Source organism: Tenrec ecaudatus, chromosome 5, assembly GCF_050624435.1.
Source record: "Tenrec ecaudatus isolate mTenEca1 chromosome 5, mTenEca1.hap1, whole genome shotgun sequence".
NCBI lineage: Eukaryota > Metazoa > Chordata > Mammalia > Afrosoricida > Tenrecidae > Tenrec > Tenrec ecaudatus.
Window position 1 is genome coordinate 172047265 of NC_134534.1, and position 15746 is coordinate 172063010.

At 37.9% G+C, this 15746-nt stretch overlaps 1 pseudogene; it reads right to left on the reverse strand.

Annotated features, from left to right (window-relative positions):
• Window positions 1–14340: 14340 nt before the first annotated feature.
• On the reverse strand, window positions 14341–15105 carry LOC142449325 (polyadenylate-binding protein 1 pseudogene; annotated as a pseudogene).
• Window positions 15106–15746: the final 641 nt, after the last annotated feature.

Genomic DNA, 15746 nt, shown 5'->3' on the forward strand with positions numbered 1-15746 from the left:
GACCAGCATTCCTGGCTTACTCTCTTGCTCACCACGGACATGGAGATTTTCAGTCCTCATCGTTGCCAATCATCTCCTTCTATGTTGAGAGCAGTGATGAGAAGGTTGGACGAAAAAACACGAATGACCATAATCTTTCCTTCCCAGCTCTCACAACCTTTGGTTCAAGGGCACAATCAAGAGACAGGTGGGATGGTGAGGAAGCGGTCAGCCTAACCTTCAGGTAGACCCAGTTCTCCCACCTCTGACATCAGATACCCTGGACTAGAACCAAAAATCAGTATATTCTCTTCTCTGAAAGTCTGTCCTCTTTCTCTCCCTTCCTGAGAGTGGGCCTCAGTTACAATTTCCAGAGTCCACCAGACTTGCCAATCTATTTTTAATCTTCAAATAGAATGAATGGTTCTAAGCAACAGTGAATCCAGGTTTTATCAAGTCTGATGTATATGTAATTTTGGGCAGCCTCATTAAAAAAAGATGTAAAAATATGTATGAAAGCAAGTGTTTGTTTGGAATGAGGATAAGTCTCTCAATAAATGACAAACTTTTCAAATGTTATAAAATCACATATCTAGAAAAATGCCATTTTTATCAATTAGTTACACTAAAAACCCATATAGTGGTTTTTCATTTTATTTATTTTAATAATACTGTGTTTATAAAATAAATCTCAAAAGAAATTAAATAGTTTTAAACTAAATGAAAATGCAACTTAATATTTGTGACATGAATAAAATACTATACTAAAAAACAAATGTATAACATTATATATATACATATGCTGAAAGAAAAGAAAATGTTAAAACCTACCTAAACTTGACCACAGGAAAGAGCAGAGCCAAACCATAATAAAAATTAAATTAAAAATCAGAAAAAGAGATAAAAGAGATAAAGGCTAATTTTGGTCCCATGAACAGATCCATATTAATTGGCCATATTTTATTCAGCTCAATAAAGAAATAAGGGAAAAGGTAAAAATTAACAATATCAGAACTGAAAGATTTGGGATCTAAACTAATATCATGGAGATTAAAATTACTTTAATCAGATACTATGAAAAATATTGCATCCATACATTAGACAGTAGATCTCATAGGCTGAATATTTCAAAGACAAAAGTACCATATTTTACCCAAGAAGAAATAATTTTTGTCATACATCTATTATAGGAACTAAACAAATAATAATCTCGAAAGAAATTAAGGGTGAGGCTTGATAGTTGACAACACCAATATCCCACAATCTAGTATAAAAAACAGTATTTGAAGGCAAAATCCAAACTCATTCAAATAAACCTATGGCATTCCTCCACTGCAAGATAGATAACCAGAGATCACAGATTACCATAAGTATATGGTTGTTATTTTGTTTAATGCAGTCAATTCTACTCTAATTTATAGGCGCTCAGTGGACAACAGGAAAAAACACTACCAGGTCCTGCATCACATCATTGTTACTATATTTGAGCTCATTATTGTGATCCATTTGTCAATCTGCCCTTGAGGATCCTCCTCTTCATGAGGACTTGCTACTGTACCACATGTGTTAACATTGCCAGGGACTGCTCTCTTGTGGGACATGTCCAAGTACATGGGATGAAGATGCACCATCGTCATTTCTACATTCTTCCAAATTATATTTGTTTACACTTTTGGAAGTCCGAGTATTTTCATTATTCATTTCTCAAACTGTAAATCACATGTAGCAATTCTCTGATATTTCTTACCTTATTTCTTGTCCAACTTTCACATGCACACAAGGCTACTGAAAATATCATGGCTTAGGTCAGTTTCGCCTTATCTGCGAAGCAAGACCTTTACTCTTCAACACTTACAGAGGTTTTGAACGGATTTGCTCTGTACTGTTCTTGATTTCTTGGCTTCTGCTTCCGTGAGTATCAGTTGTGGATCTAAGCAAAATGAAATCCTCGACCAATTCAATATTTTCTCCGTTTATCATGATGTTGTCTTTTGGTGGTTCAGGCTTGAGGATTTCGTTATGTTGAGGTGCAATCCATGCTGAAGGCGGGAGACTGATTTGCATCAGCAAATGCTTCAATTCTTTTTCTTTCAGGAGGCAAAATTGTGTCATCTGCATATTGTAGATGCTAATAAGCTTTTCCTGAATTCTTATGTTACATATTTCTTCAACTAGTTCGGCTTCTCGGTTTATTTGCTCAAAGTCCATATTGAATAATTATGGTGAAAGGACATAACCGGGAAACACGCCTTTCCTGATTTTAAACCATTTTAAACAATTCCCTTATTCTGTTTGAATAATTCTCTTTTGTTATGTGTACAAGTTCCACATGAGCACACTTAAATATTTTGGAATTCCAATATTTGCAATGTTATCTAAAACTTGTTATAATTTGCACAGTCAAATGCCTTTGACAGTCAGAAAAGTACAATTAAGCATATCTATGAGATGCTCTGCCTTCATCTAATGTCAGCAGTGATATCCCTGTCATTGTCCCCTTCGGAATGTGGCTTGTATTTCTGGCAGCTAACTGTGGATTCAATGCTGCAACTGTTAGCTAAATTATTTTCAGTGAAATTTTATTTTCATGTAATAGTTATAATATTGTCCAATAATTTCTGCATTATGTTAGATCACTTTTCTGTTGAATGAGATAAATCTGAATCATCTTTTGTCAGTGGGCCAGGTAGCTCTCTACCCAATGTCTCAACATGGGTGAGGGAGACTTTCCAGTGCTTAATCCGATTATGGAAACATTTAAATTGGTGTTTAGTGAATTCTTGGAACCTAGTTTTTCCCTAATGCCTTCAGTGTATCTCAGATTTCGTCTTTCGATGCATTTCATTCTTGATAATATGCTACCTCTAAAGATGGTTGAATATCACCTGATTATTTTAGGTGCTGTGACTTTATATAGTCCTTCCATATAGTTCTTTTGATAGTTCCAGCATCATTAATATTTTCCCCAGAGAAATTGTCAATGTTTTAACTCGGGCTTGAATGTTTCTTCAGGTTTTTCAGCATGAAATATGCTGAGTGTGCTCTTTCTTTTGATTTTCTTACCCCAAGCCTTCTCACATATCATTAAAATGCTTTAATTTGTCTTGATTAGCTTCCCTTTAAAATACTTGGTAAAGCACTTAATTCATATTATTTCCCCCCTTCTTTAGATACTATACATTTAAGAGCTATTTTCAATAAGTCTCTTCTGACATTCACATGAGTCTTTTCTTTCTAATATTTCTTTATGTTATCATGTGTAATGTTATTGTGTTCGTTTGACACCTTCTCTGGTCTGCATTCATTAGCGTTCATCTTATCACATCTATTCTTGAGGTAACCTGAAATTCAGGTAGGATGTCCTCACCGGCCACCACTTGTACATCAAGGTGTGGGTTGCCGTTATACTGAGAGCTCTCCCAATGGGATTCAAATGCCAGCAGCAGACACCTGTAGTAAAGATTCCTAACTAAGAATAGACTACAAAGAAGGGCTAGGCTATCCACTCCTGAGGCGTGAGTCACTGAAAATATTATATTATAATATCTCAACTATAACGCCCGAAGATGAGTCGTCATGTTGGAAGCGCTGCTTCCTCAAAGTAAATTAAACCACAATGGGGTGAAGAGAATCAAGTTTTGGGACCTTCATTTGCTGAGAGACAATGACTCAGAGTGAGAAGAAACAGGTGCAGACATCCATTATGAATTAAGGAATTCATCCATGGAATTATGAAGGATGAATCAAGAAAAATTGGAAGTTGTTAAAAAGGAAATAAAATATATGGAAAATGATAACCTAGGTATTATGGAGCCACAGTGGACTGGTGTGAGTCAGTTTGAGTCACACAATTATATCATGTGGCTTTTTCTGCGAGGAATTCCATATCCAAGAGCAATAGCTTTGCATTCATCATCAAAAAGAACACTTCAAGATCTACACTGAGACATAACGCTTCATGGGTGAAGATAAATTGTGATGGTGAGGGTTTTTTTTGTGCTAACCTGACTCCCGTAGGAACATGTGGGCAGAGTTTGGCCTGCCATTCAGGTCGCAGCTCCATCGGAGGACAACCGAGATAAATGGCTCTCAGAGATTGACCTCTCCCTCCTTCTCCCTGGTGATCAGGCCAGCACGCTGCTGCCTGAGTTAACTGCTCTGTGCTACATGTGGGCCGGGCAAACCCTTTGATCTTGTCACCGTGCTGTACCACACTACGTCTGGAGGCTCCATTGTGACCTGCTTCCCGTGCTACTGCACTACTGGCCTTTGCTAAGCCTTGACATCTCCTCTTCCCGCTGTTGCCACTCCACCTTGCGGTGTCTGCCACCTGCAGGACGACTCTGCTCTCTTGTCTGGACGCACTCTGCACCTCTGCCAACCACTTTGCTGTCTGCTTCCTTGACCTTGGACCAGTGGACAGCATGAGTTGGACTGCACCCTCTGTACTGCTGTGTGGACTAATTAGTAATTGTATTCCTTCTCACCACATAAGCCTATCCTATTATATCTGTTATCCTAAGTTTCCTGGCTTTGTTTTTCTAGACAATCTTCCTAAGGCAAAACTATCTTCTAACAAGTTTGCTTAGTCAAGGCCACTGTAATATAATTTTACCCATGAACCACTGTAGCTTGAGATCAAGAAATGGAATAATTCTACCATTTTGTTCTCAAACTCATCCAACATGTAATCAAGATACATTTTAATTTTAAAAAGACATTTTAATTATATACAGTAATGCGATATATGAAACTTGCCCATAATGCAGGCAAATTCATGTGATGTTTTATATCATGGATACTAAGCTTATCATGAGTATACATAATAAGAATATAAAAAAGATATTATTGCTAAAAATAATAAAACTAATTTTTAAACAAAGATAACAAAACATGAAACCATTATTTATCAACATGCCTTCCAGTTAGGCTTGTACTGTTCCAAAGGTATTGTTTCTACCTGACTAACCTTTCTCTGTAGAAATATGCACTATTCAACTTACACCATGACAAAATAGCGATTTGGCATTCTATGGGTCTCAAATTTCTTTGAATTGTCCTTTAAGTTTTGGGGGAAATGAAGCCAGAAGGGACAAGATTGAATCTGTAAAGTGGATGGTGACTGGTCTCCCAATGAAGTTATGCTAGGACAACCTTTGCTGCCCTCGAGGAATGAGCAGAAACAGCGCCGTGTGGAAAATCATTTCCTGGCACCGCTTTCCTCATCTTTTACTTACCAGTGAAGGTTTCCATTTTAAAATACACGATAAGCCTCTACAATTATTTTATGACCTAGAGAAAAATGATCAAGTGTAGACATTTGAAATCCCAAAATACAGTCACCAAGACATTCTTTTTTAATAATCATTTTATTGGGGGCTCATACAATTCTTATCACAATCCATCCATCCATCCATTGTGTCAAGAACATACATACACTTGTTGCCATCATCCTTCTCAAAACATTTGCCTTCTACTTGAGCCCTTAATATCTGCTGCTCATGTCCCCCTCCCTCCCTACTCCCCCCTACCTCATGAACCCTTAATCAGTAATTATTATTATTTTGTCACACCAAGACATTCTTAGCTGACCTCTCCTCTTTGATTTTAAGTGGCCCAGCTGATCCAATTGGAAGCCGTTCTTTTGATAGAACCATTATTTATGTAGTTGTGCTAACAAAACTAAGACACGTATGTTACTGCATGAACTCACCTGCAGCCATCCCCATCATGGGGACAGTTTCAAACCCAAGTTGTTTGGAATGAACCGGGACATATTATGTATAAATGGGAAAACTAGCAGCAATATATTTTGACTTGTCCTCTTATGTACAATTGAATGAATACATTTTAAAATAGGAGAAAAAACAAATATCCAATGTAAGAAGATTCCAAATAAGTAATATAGCCATACCTCCCCTCTGCGGTGTTCATAGTGAGTTCCTTTCAAAGATCACAATGGGAAAGGTGCAAACAAAAGAACAGTTTTATAGATGAACATCTATAGGTGATCAAGTTCACCACCATCAGCGATAACTTTTCTATCATTGTTGACAGTATATGTGCTCGATATGTTGTGATGCCAATGCACTTAACTTCCATTTTCTTCCTCCAAGTAGCCCCCCTTAGTCTAGTCATGAAATAAAACAATCAGATAGATCTTAGTTGAGTCAGATGACACAAAATACTTGAACTCCAACTCCACTGCCACGAAGCCAGCTGTGAATCATAGTGGCACTGAAGGAGAGAATAGACTAGTTCCCTGGTAAGTACCAACTACCAACCGTGTGCTCAGTATCCCAGCAAGTAACATGCCTGAATGACACTCTTGAAAATGGTCAAGGTCATTTATGAAAATCAAGCAACATCTTAGAAAGAAGCCTAGCCAAAAGGAGTCTCTGGAAGCATGACATATGAAAACAAGGTGGTATAATGGAAGTTATTGGGAAGGAAAAACAAAACCAAATTAAACCAAACCAGACCCCCTACCCTCCACCCCGCATGGGCATCCAGTTCATTCTGAATCACAGTGACCTTACAGGGCAGAGCAGACCTGCTCCTGTGAGTTTGGGGCTGTAAACCTTTAGAGGAGCAGAATTCCTCACCTTTTCTCTAAGGAACAGCTGGTGTGTTAGACTGAAAGGCAGACAGACAGACAGAGAAAGCAAGCAAGGGAGGGAAGTAGAAAAGGAAGGAAGGGTGGAAGGAAGGCAGACAAGCAGAAAAGAAATAAATAAATAGGAAATCTGAATTAAGTATGGATTATTTTTAAAGTAAAAAGACTGGTTGATGAATAGTAAAGATTGGGTCATATTAAGCTAATTTATTAATAAAAGGAAACTGGGAGTAGGGACGTAGTTCTGCTGGTGTAGTGAGTGTAGTGCTAGGCAGCTAACTACCGGGACCATTCGACTCTGAGGTGCTCTGCGGGAGAAAGATGAAGCTATTTGCTTCCATAGAGACTTACATCTCAGAAACCCTCAGGAACAGCCCTGCTCCATCTTCGGCTGTTGCTGTCAGTAGCCAAGAACCCAGTGGGATGTGTTGGGTGTGGAACATTTGTGAACTTCCCAAGGAAAGGAGTCCTACTGGTGCCGCAGGTCAGAGTTGGCAGGCGAATGCATGGTCCTCTGTCTGAAACCACAGCAGCTCCTAGGAGAAAGGTTGCTCTGCTGCTCTCCTGAATAGTCCACCTGAGAAACCCCCAGGGGTCTCCATGAGCCAGCAGTGATTCAAGGGCAGTGGGTTTGGGTGTGTTTTTTATATTATCTAACAATTTTTTTCAGTAAAATTAAAACTTTTCCAAAATAAATCTTTATTTTAAAAAGTCATGCTTCAAATTCTTTAAATATACACACAGAAATATTTTGTTTTCAGGTTAGTCATTTGGCAACATAAAAAAATTGCTATAAGAATACAATTACTCCTCACTTACCAACTATATTTTTATCAGATATTATTAATTACAATAGTGAAATTTGTACTATATAACTGTTTTGTGAATTAACTGATGTGTTAGAATGAAAATCAGACAGACACACAGAACGAAAGATAGCCAGCAAGGGAGAGAAGGACGAAGGAGGAAGGAAGGAGGAAAGAAGGAAGGAAAGAAGGAAGGAAGGAAGGAAGGAAGGAAGGAAGGAAGGAAGGAAAGAATTAACATTTGTTTAACAATAACAATGTCAACTTGTGAGGTCAGAGTAACACCAACTTTGCTGGTCCATGATTCTTAGTAGGTTGGGAGCTCTCTAATGATGTAATTTGGCAATTATTTAATAGTGTAATAATCTGCAATCTTGTAAACCTCCAGTTTGCATAATGTAGACTTTCACATAATAATCTGGTCTTTCTAAACTAACCATAACAATAAATGAGTAATTGGTGTAGTGACATAATTCATAAATCACTATTATGTATAGATTTGCAGTTATGGAGTACCATATTGATATTATGAAAAATTAAATATTTTACATTAAAAATGGGTATTAATGTTAAACTAAATTTTAGTCATAATTTTTGCTTCTCCCACATTAGAAATATATTTCTAAAATGAAATTCCTAAAACTTATATAAAAATTTAATTAAAACTCTGATATAACTCATTCTTGTATGCCTGTATAGATTTTGGATGCTGAGGGAATTTCTGTTCTTTGTATTACTATCAGGTGGTGGTAGGTCTGATTCCAGGTACAGAAGCATGTACTGTGTCTCTTCTCCGTGCAGTAGAAAAGGATAACAATTGATTCTTAACAAATATTTTTATTCTAATAAATGTATAGCAGAAATATTTGCTCCAAAGTTTCCCAATGATAAATGAATTCTTCACTCTCTGTGCCCTTTGGAAAATCGAATGCAGTTTCACTATGAGAGTATTGCTTTGTAAGCAATCATTTGAAGTTTGGACCTAAGAGAAAGGTCAGTACACCAATAAAAATGCTCTCTCTTTGGGAGGAAAAAAAGAACTGAAATAGCATCTAACAATTTCATTTTCTAAATGTCTTAGCATTTGGGCTTAAGTTTTAACCTGGCATAAACATTCATATTAAATTTAATATGCATTTGCTCCATGCAGAATCTGATTTGCTGCTAAAGGTATGAATAAATGGTTAGTGACAAATGTTCAGAATACATTGCAATATTCCAAATCCTTATTTTAAGTCCTCTTTGATAAATATGAGCTATCATAGTCTTTCTCATCTAACAAAGCAAAATAAAAGAAAAAAATGTTCTGATAATTTTAAGATTACATTTTCTCCCTAATTTGTACTGTGGCAAGTTTCTCTTCTACTTTTGATCTATAATCACAGATCTCATTTAGAAATACTTTTCTGAGGCAAATGGAAAATATTTATTATGATTAGGTGACCTTTTAAAGGATATGGGTACCCAAACAAGGTTATCTGAATTTAGCTAATTGGTCAATCAAATTCATATATATATAATATTACCCACCCAGATATGTTTTTATTTTCTAAAATTTGATTTTTATCTTTAAACAAAACAAAATATGTTTTTACTTGTGTCCTCTAGACACTGTTTATGAAAATATAATCCATGGGCTCATAGCATTCAAATGATTGGAAGTTGTTCAAAATGTAGAATTGTGGTCTGAATCTGTTTAACAGGATCCCGGTATCACATAGGATGTGCATGTCACAATGTAATCAACTTTATTCTGTATAATTATTCTTATTTAAAACAGATTTTATGATAATGAGACACTCAATAAAATTTAAAGTTTTCATTTGTTGCTACAGCTTGTGCTATTTGCTTATTTCAACTTCTTTGCTAACTCAAATTTTCAAATGTAACATTAGTGCTTTAAAACCTAAAAGGGGTTGAATCCTAAAGGTCTGAGGGTTTATTCTTTCTTTTAATATTAAAATAAAATGAATTCAAACAGAATGTTAGAAATAAAGCTATCAAAATTCTAGGCTCTATTACTCCTATCAGCATTGCAATGGTCAACTTCTCTTGGTTTCGTTAATGGACCAGGAATTGAGACTCATCTGTTCCAGAGTGAGTCTGCAATAAAGAGTAGAGGCAGATTCTTCCAGATTGCATTAGACAGAAGGCGACTTAACTATGCTAAATAACTATGGCCATGATTGTTTTTAAGCATCCTTGAGTCAGTAGGACTCATAGAAACTCTAAGTACAAGATGATAAAGCCCAGTATCAAGCTCTCCCGGAGCCCTCTGGGAGTGCTGATGAGTTGGGCTGTAACCCACATGGTCTGCAGCTAGATGCCACGGGCACCTCGGCATGAAAAGGCAGGACTTTCTATTCCGTAAACAGTTACAGGGGTTTCAGAAACCCACTGTATTCACTGTGAGTCAGCCCTGAACCCATGGCAGTGAGAGAACGGAGTATCATCCTTTGTATTCTGTGTGAGTTAATGGTTGAAACCACTTTGTCAATCCAACTTGATGAAGGACTTCCTCTTTTTCTCTTGGTGACTCCCAATGTGACCAAATAGGGACTGGTCTCTCCCAATATCATGGATACCCTTCTTCCAAGACGAACATTTTTGTCCTCCCGGCAGTCCATGGTACATCTGTATTCTTCACCATCACCGAACTTCATATGCATCATTCTGCTCTGGTCTTCTTTGTCCATCATCCAGTTTTTACATACACATGAGTCCATGCAAAATATGATGTCTTTGGTAAGGTACACATCCGTTCTCAAGGGGACATATTTTATCTTTGAGACTTTAAAGGGGCCCTTCCAGAATGCCATGTACAACATGACATTCGGTTGCTTTGACCACTGCTTCCAAGAGCATTAGTTATTGAAGTCAAAAGAAACCTCAACAACTGCTATATTTCTTCCACTTATCATTATGTTTTTTATTTGTCTACTTCTGAGAATTTCATGCTCTTTACCTTTCTTATAATACATATTGAAGATTGTAGTCCTTGATGTTCATCAGTAAGTACTTCTAGTTCTCTCTGCTTTCAGAAAAGCAAATAGTTCCATCTGCACAATACAAGTTAATGAATCTTCTCAAATTGTGATTCCATGTTCTTCATATAGTCCAAATCATCTCAATATTTCTTCAGCATATGGATTGAATACATAGTGGAAGGATCTAATTCTGACAAATACATTGTCTATTTTTAAAATTTTCAGAGTCCCCTTCTGTTCAGCAACTGTTTCTTAGTCAATGTATAGGTTCCACATGAACAAAGTAACTGCAAAACTGCCCATTCTTTTCAAGGCCATCCATAGTTTGTTAGGGTTCACACGGTCAAATGCCTTTGAATAATAAATACAATAGATTTCTGGTATAGACTAATTCTAGCCATGATCTATCCAAAATCCACTGTGATGTACTTGATTGAATGTCTCCTTCTGAAACCAGCTTGAATTTCTGGCAGCTCCTGGTCCTTATACAATTGCAACAATTTAAAAATAATACTCAGCAAAATTTTATTTTCATGTGATTTTACCGTTTAAGTACCACTGAGTCAATTCCAACTCATAATGACCCTGTCTACCGCAGGAAGAGACAGTGCCTGGTCCTGGGTGCCATCCTCCAATCTGTCTTATGCTTGAGCTGATAGAGCCACTGCGTCGATCCATCTGTCAAAGGTCTTCCTCTTTATTGAGTCCCCACTACTTTACCAAGTGTAATGTCCAGGGATTGGTCTCTCCAGACTTGTCCCAAGTGCTTGAGACTAAGTCTCACCATTCTTGTTTCTAAGGAGCATTCTGGCTGCACTTCTTCTGGAACAGATTTGTTTATCCTTTTGATAGTCCGTGATTCCTTGGATAGTCTCCAGAACCATCACTCAAAGGCTCCAATTCATCTTCAGTCTTCCGTCCAATGCCAAACATTCACAGACATGTGAGACAATGAAAATACAATGGCTCGGGGCAGGAACATCTTAGTCCTCAAAGTAAACCCTTTACTTTTTAACACTTTAAAAGGTGAAGCATATTTACCCAACGCAATGTGTTCTTTGATCTCTTAAATGATTCTTGCATGATTATTGATTCTCTTAAATGATGCTTGCATGATTATTGATTATGGATCCAAGGAGGATAAAATCCTTGATAATTCCAAATATTTTCTCCATTTGCCATAGTAACATATTGATCCAGTGGTGAGGATTTGATTTTTTTTTAACTTGAGTTGTAATCCATACTGAAGGCTCACTTCTTGATTTTCATCAGTGCAGGTACTTCACATCCTCCTCGCTTTCAGCAAGTAAGGCTGTGTCATCTCCATGTAGCCAGTTGTTAAACAGCCTTCCTCCAATCCTGATGCTGCTTTTATCTTCATATAATCTAGCTTCCTTGATTATTTGCTCAGCATACAGATTGAATAGGTATGGTAAGGGATTCTATCCGGATGCACGCCTTTCTTGATTTTAAGCACTACAATATACCTTTCTTCTGTCCACCCAACTCTTGATCTGGGTACAAGTTGAGCATGAGCGTCATATAGTGTCCTGGGACTCCTATTCTTCTCAAGCCTAGACATAGTTTGTTACGATCCATCCATCCAACTGCCTTAGCACAGCTAATGAATCACACATAAGTATCTTCCTAATATTCTCTGCAGTTTGCCAAGATTCATCAGAAGCCAGCAATGACATGCCTTAACTCGCCTTGTCTCCTGAATTCAGTATGACCCTGAAATTCCTCTGTCAATATACTGGAGCAGCCATTGTTTGGATGGTGGTCAGAAAATTTTCTCTTGTATGTGATACTAACAACATTGTTCTAAGAATTGTTCATTGTGTTGGGTAAATTTTTCTGTTTGGCTGGACTAACTAGAGGAAAAAAACCCAGTGATATTCATATATGTCTAAGAAAGAGCTTTCTATCAAGAAGTTTGTGTATCAGGAAATCATTCCAGCCGAGTCCAGCTCAAGTCCATAAGTCCGATGTTAGACCCTAAGTCCCTCTTCAGTCTCACTTAGCCACATGCAATGATGCAGAATGCAGGAAGATCACAGGCTGGTGGGTGCAGAGTTGAGTGGATCCGTGGGTGGTGTCCTCATCACATGGCTCTTGCTTGTCTCATCATGGCTCAACAATAGGAAGGTGAAGACAGACAGAGGGTCAGCCTCCAGGAGCCATTTATCTCACTTGTATCTCCAAAACAGGTCATCAAACTATGACCTGGTTGGCAGGCTAAACACCACCCACATTGTCTTACAAATGCCATGTTGCCACGCAAAAACTAATTATCACACTTTTCTTTGGAATGGGTATAATTATGGCCTTCTTCCAGGAATCTGACCAAGTAACCATCTTTCAAATTCCCTGCCATAGACAAACAAGTGAGTGAGTGAGTGTTAAAACCTTTCAATTGATCGTCTATCCATTCCTGGAACCTCCTTTTTGGTTGGCTAATGCATTCAGTGCAATTTTAATGTCCTCCTGGAATAAAGTTGGTCCTTACTCATATACTGCCTCTTGAAATGGTTGAATGCTGATTAATTCTTTTTGGTATAGTGATTCTATGAGTTTTATTCCATCCTCTTTTGAAGCTTCCTACATCTTTCAATATTCTACCCATAGATTCTTTAAATATCCAAACTTGGGGCCTGAATTTTTTCCTTAGTTCTTTCCGTTTAAGATATGCAGAACATGTACTTCCTTTTGGGTTTTCTAACTCTAGGTCTTTACATATTCCATGATAGCATTTGACTTTGTAATTTTGGTCTGCATGTTGGAATTTTGCACTCAACTCTGATGTTCTCATTTTTCCAAGCGCCTTAGCTGCTCTATGATGAAGAGCAAGTTTCAGAGTGTCTTCTGACATCAGTTTGATCTTTGATTTCTTTCCTGTCCTTTGCATGACCATTTCTTTTCTTCGTGGTTGGTATTTTTGATGTCATAGGTCTTCTATCACTAGTGTCCATTGTGTGAAATCGGGTCACAAAATTCAGGTGGGATAGACTCAAGGTCATATTTTGGCTCTTGTGCACTTGCTTTAATTTTCTTCATTTTCAACATGAAGTACATGGGAGCAATGGATGGTTTGCTTCAAACTCAGGCTCTGGTCAGGTCTTTTCTTTTTTCGTTTCCTGGTCAGGTTTCAGCTGCTAATATTGTACTTCTCCATTATCTCTTCCCATAGATTAAGTCAATTAAAATTGGGGGTGTTGCATAGGGAGTAATCCATGTGGATAGTTGGCTTTTTGTTGCTGAAAAGAGATATTTGCAATGAAGAAGTCTTTGGTCTTGCAACATTCTATCATGTGATCTCCAGCCTCTTGTCTATTACCAAGGTCATATCTCCCAACTACTGTTCCTTCTTCTTTGTTTCCAACTTTTGCATTTCAATGACCAATATTCCCAATGCATCTAGATTGCATGTTTGATAATTTCCACATTGAAGACTTTGGTAAAATAGCTCAATTTTTTTCATCACTATAATTTTATAATTCAAATTACATTTCCTTGCTCAGTATTCAATTCTATCATCTAAAACAGAAGTGAATCTCTGAACTATTTCACAGTAAAGAATTACAAAATGAAAGAAAGGAATGCTTTCAATTTTGGTACTTTGCTGGAAGTTTTTCCCATGGTCTATAAACCATTCATTTGTTTTTATATTTTACCAATTTGTGTTATTTTTATTTTGCTTGCTTGTTTTCAAATGAATAAGAAATCTAGGACTAGCATTGTTGGCCAGCTCTGGTACATAAGGTACAAAGTTTCCCTTTTTAAAATTTTATTTTTTAAAAGGTACATTTCCTCGGTACATAAGGTTCAAAGTTTCCTTTTTAAAAAAATTATTTTATATTTTGAAATTTTCCCCCACATTGTTTAATTTTTTTCAATGTTTAAATATTTTTCTTCAGTGAACTCTGAGTTTCCTTTCATGGTCCCTGATCATTTAAATGGTGGGAACACCAGTGGCATTGTTAACTGCTCTTCAGCTAGGTGGGCTTGTGGTGTAACTACAGCTTCATCAGCCACAGAGCGAAGAGACTCTGGAGACTCCAGCATGTGAAGAAGTTCACAATTGTCAATCTCCAACAGCGTGTCGGTGCTTTTACCAGCAAGACTAGGGTGCATGGCTTGAATAAGAGCAAACAGCCGCTCACCCAACATTTGCTTTTGCTCTTGAGGAGGGGTGGATACTAGCATGGAAGCAGTCAAAGGTTTCTGACCTTGCACATGAACAGCAGGCTGCTGCATGGTGACCTGCGGCTGTGCGTTGAGATGTTGTTGAGGATTGTGAACTCCTGGGCCGTATTGATACTGGGGGGCGGTGCGGACAGCAGGAGCAGCTGAAGCAGCTATGTTAGCAACATGTTGTGTTGACTTGACGCGTGGAACCTGTGAAGAAGCTGGTCTCATAGTTCTAACTGGTGGTCTGGGAGCAGCTGGGCGGATCGCACCGGGCATATTTTGGAATGGATGAGATCTCGCAACCTGAGCAGTCCAGCGAGGACTTGGTCTCAATGGCACACTTTGGCTTGTAGGACGGTGTGCAGCACAGTTCTCAGTTTGCGGGTGGCTGCCAGGAAGTAACCTGAAGGAAGTGCTGGCTGGGAGGGGTTGATCACGGCGTGGGGCACAGCTCTCCACTTGCCATTCTCTGCAGACGTTGGTTAGTGAGGAGCCTGGTGTTCTTCTTTATGCTGAAGTGGTCCATGCATTAACCTCAATCATAATTCTATTGACTGGATTTCCTTATATGAGGATAGATATTATTGCATTACGGAAAGAATTGTTCTTCAAAGCTGGCCGTGAAATATCCTTTTGGGAAATGAATGCCCCGCCATTCCTCTTGAATCAATCATTCTGGGCATGTTAAACCATATGGTAATCAGATTCAAAATTGCCAGTACCAATCCATTTCAGTTTACCAATACCTAGAATGTTGTTCTCTATGTGTTCCATTTCATTTTTGACAACTTCCAAGTTTCCTAGATGCATACTCTGTACATTCCATGTTCCATTTATTAATTGCAGCTGTTTCTTCTCATTTTGAATTGTTCCCAATCAAGAACGGAGGTCCCCAACACTTTATTTCCACGTACTTTCTCTATCCACGTCATTTTGGTGAATTTAACTTTTTAACACTTTCTCCCTCATATTTCTCCTTCGGGTCAGAAAGCACATGTCAGAAAATGGTCTGCTTCCTTTCATGAGGCATCCAAAATCTCACAGTGTTTCCATTCTGTCTTCCTTATTTTCTTGGAGAATTCCTCAGAAGTCGATAGCCTACTTCTTCTTTGTAGACTGTCCTTAGTCTGGAAGCGCTACTGAAACCTGCTCACTTGGCATGATTCT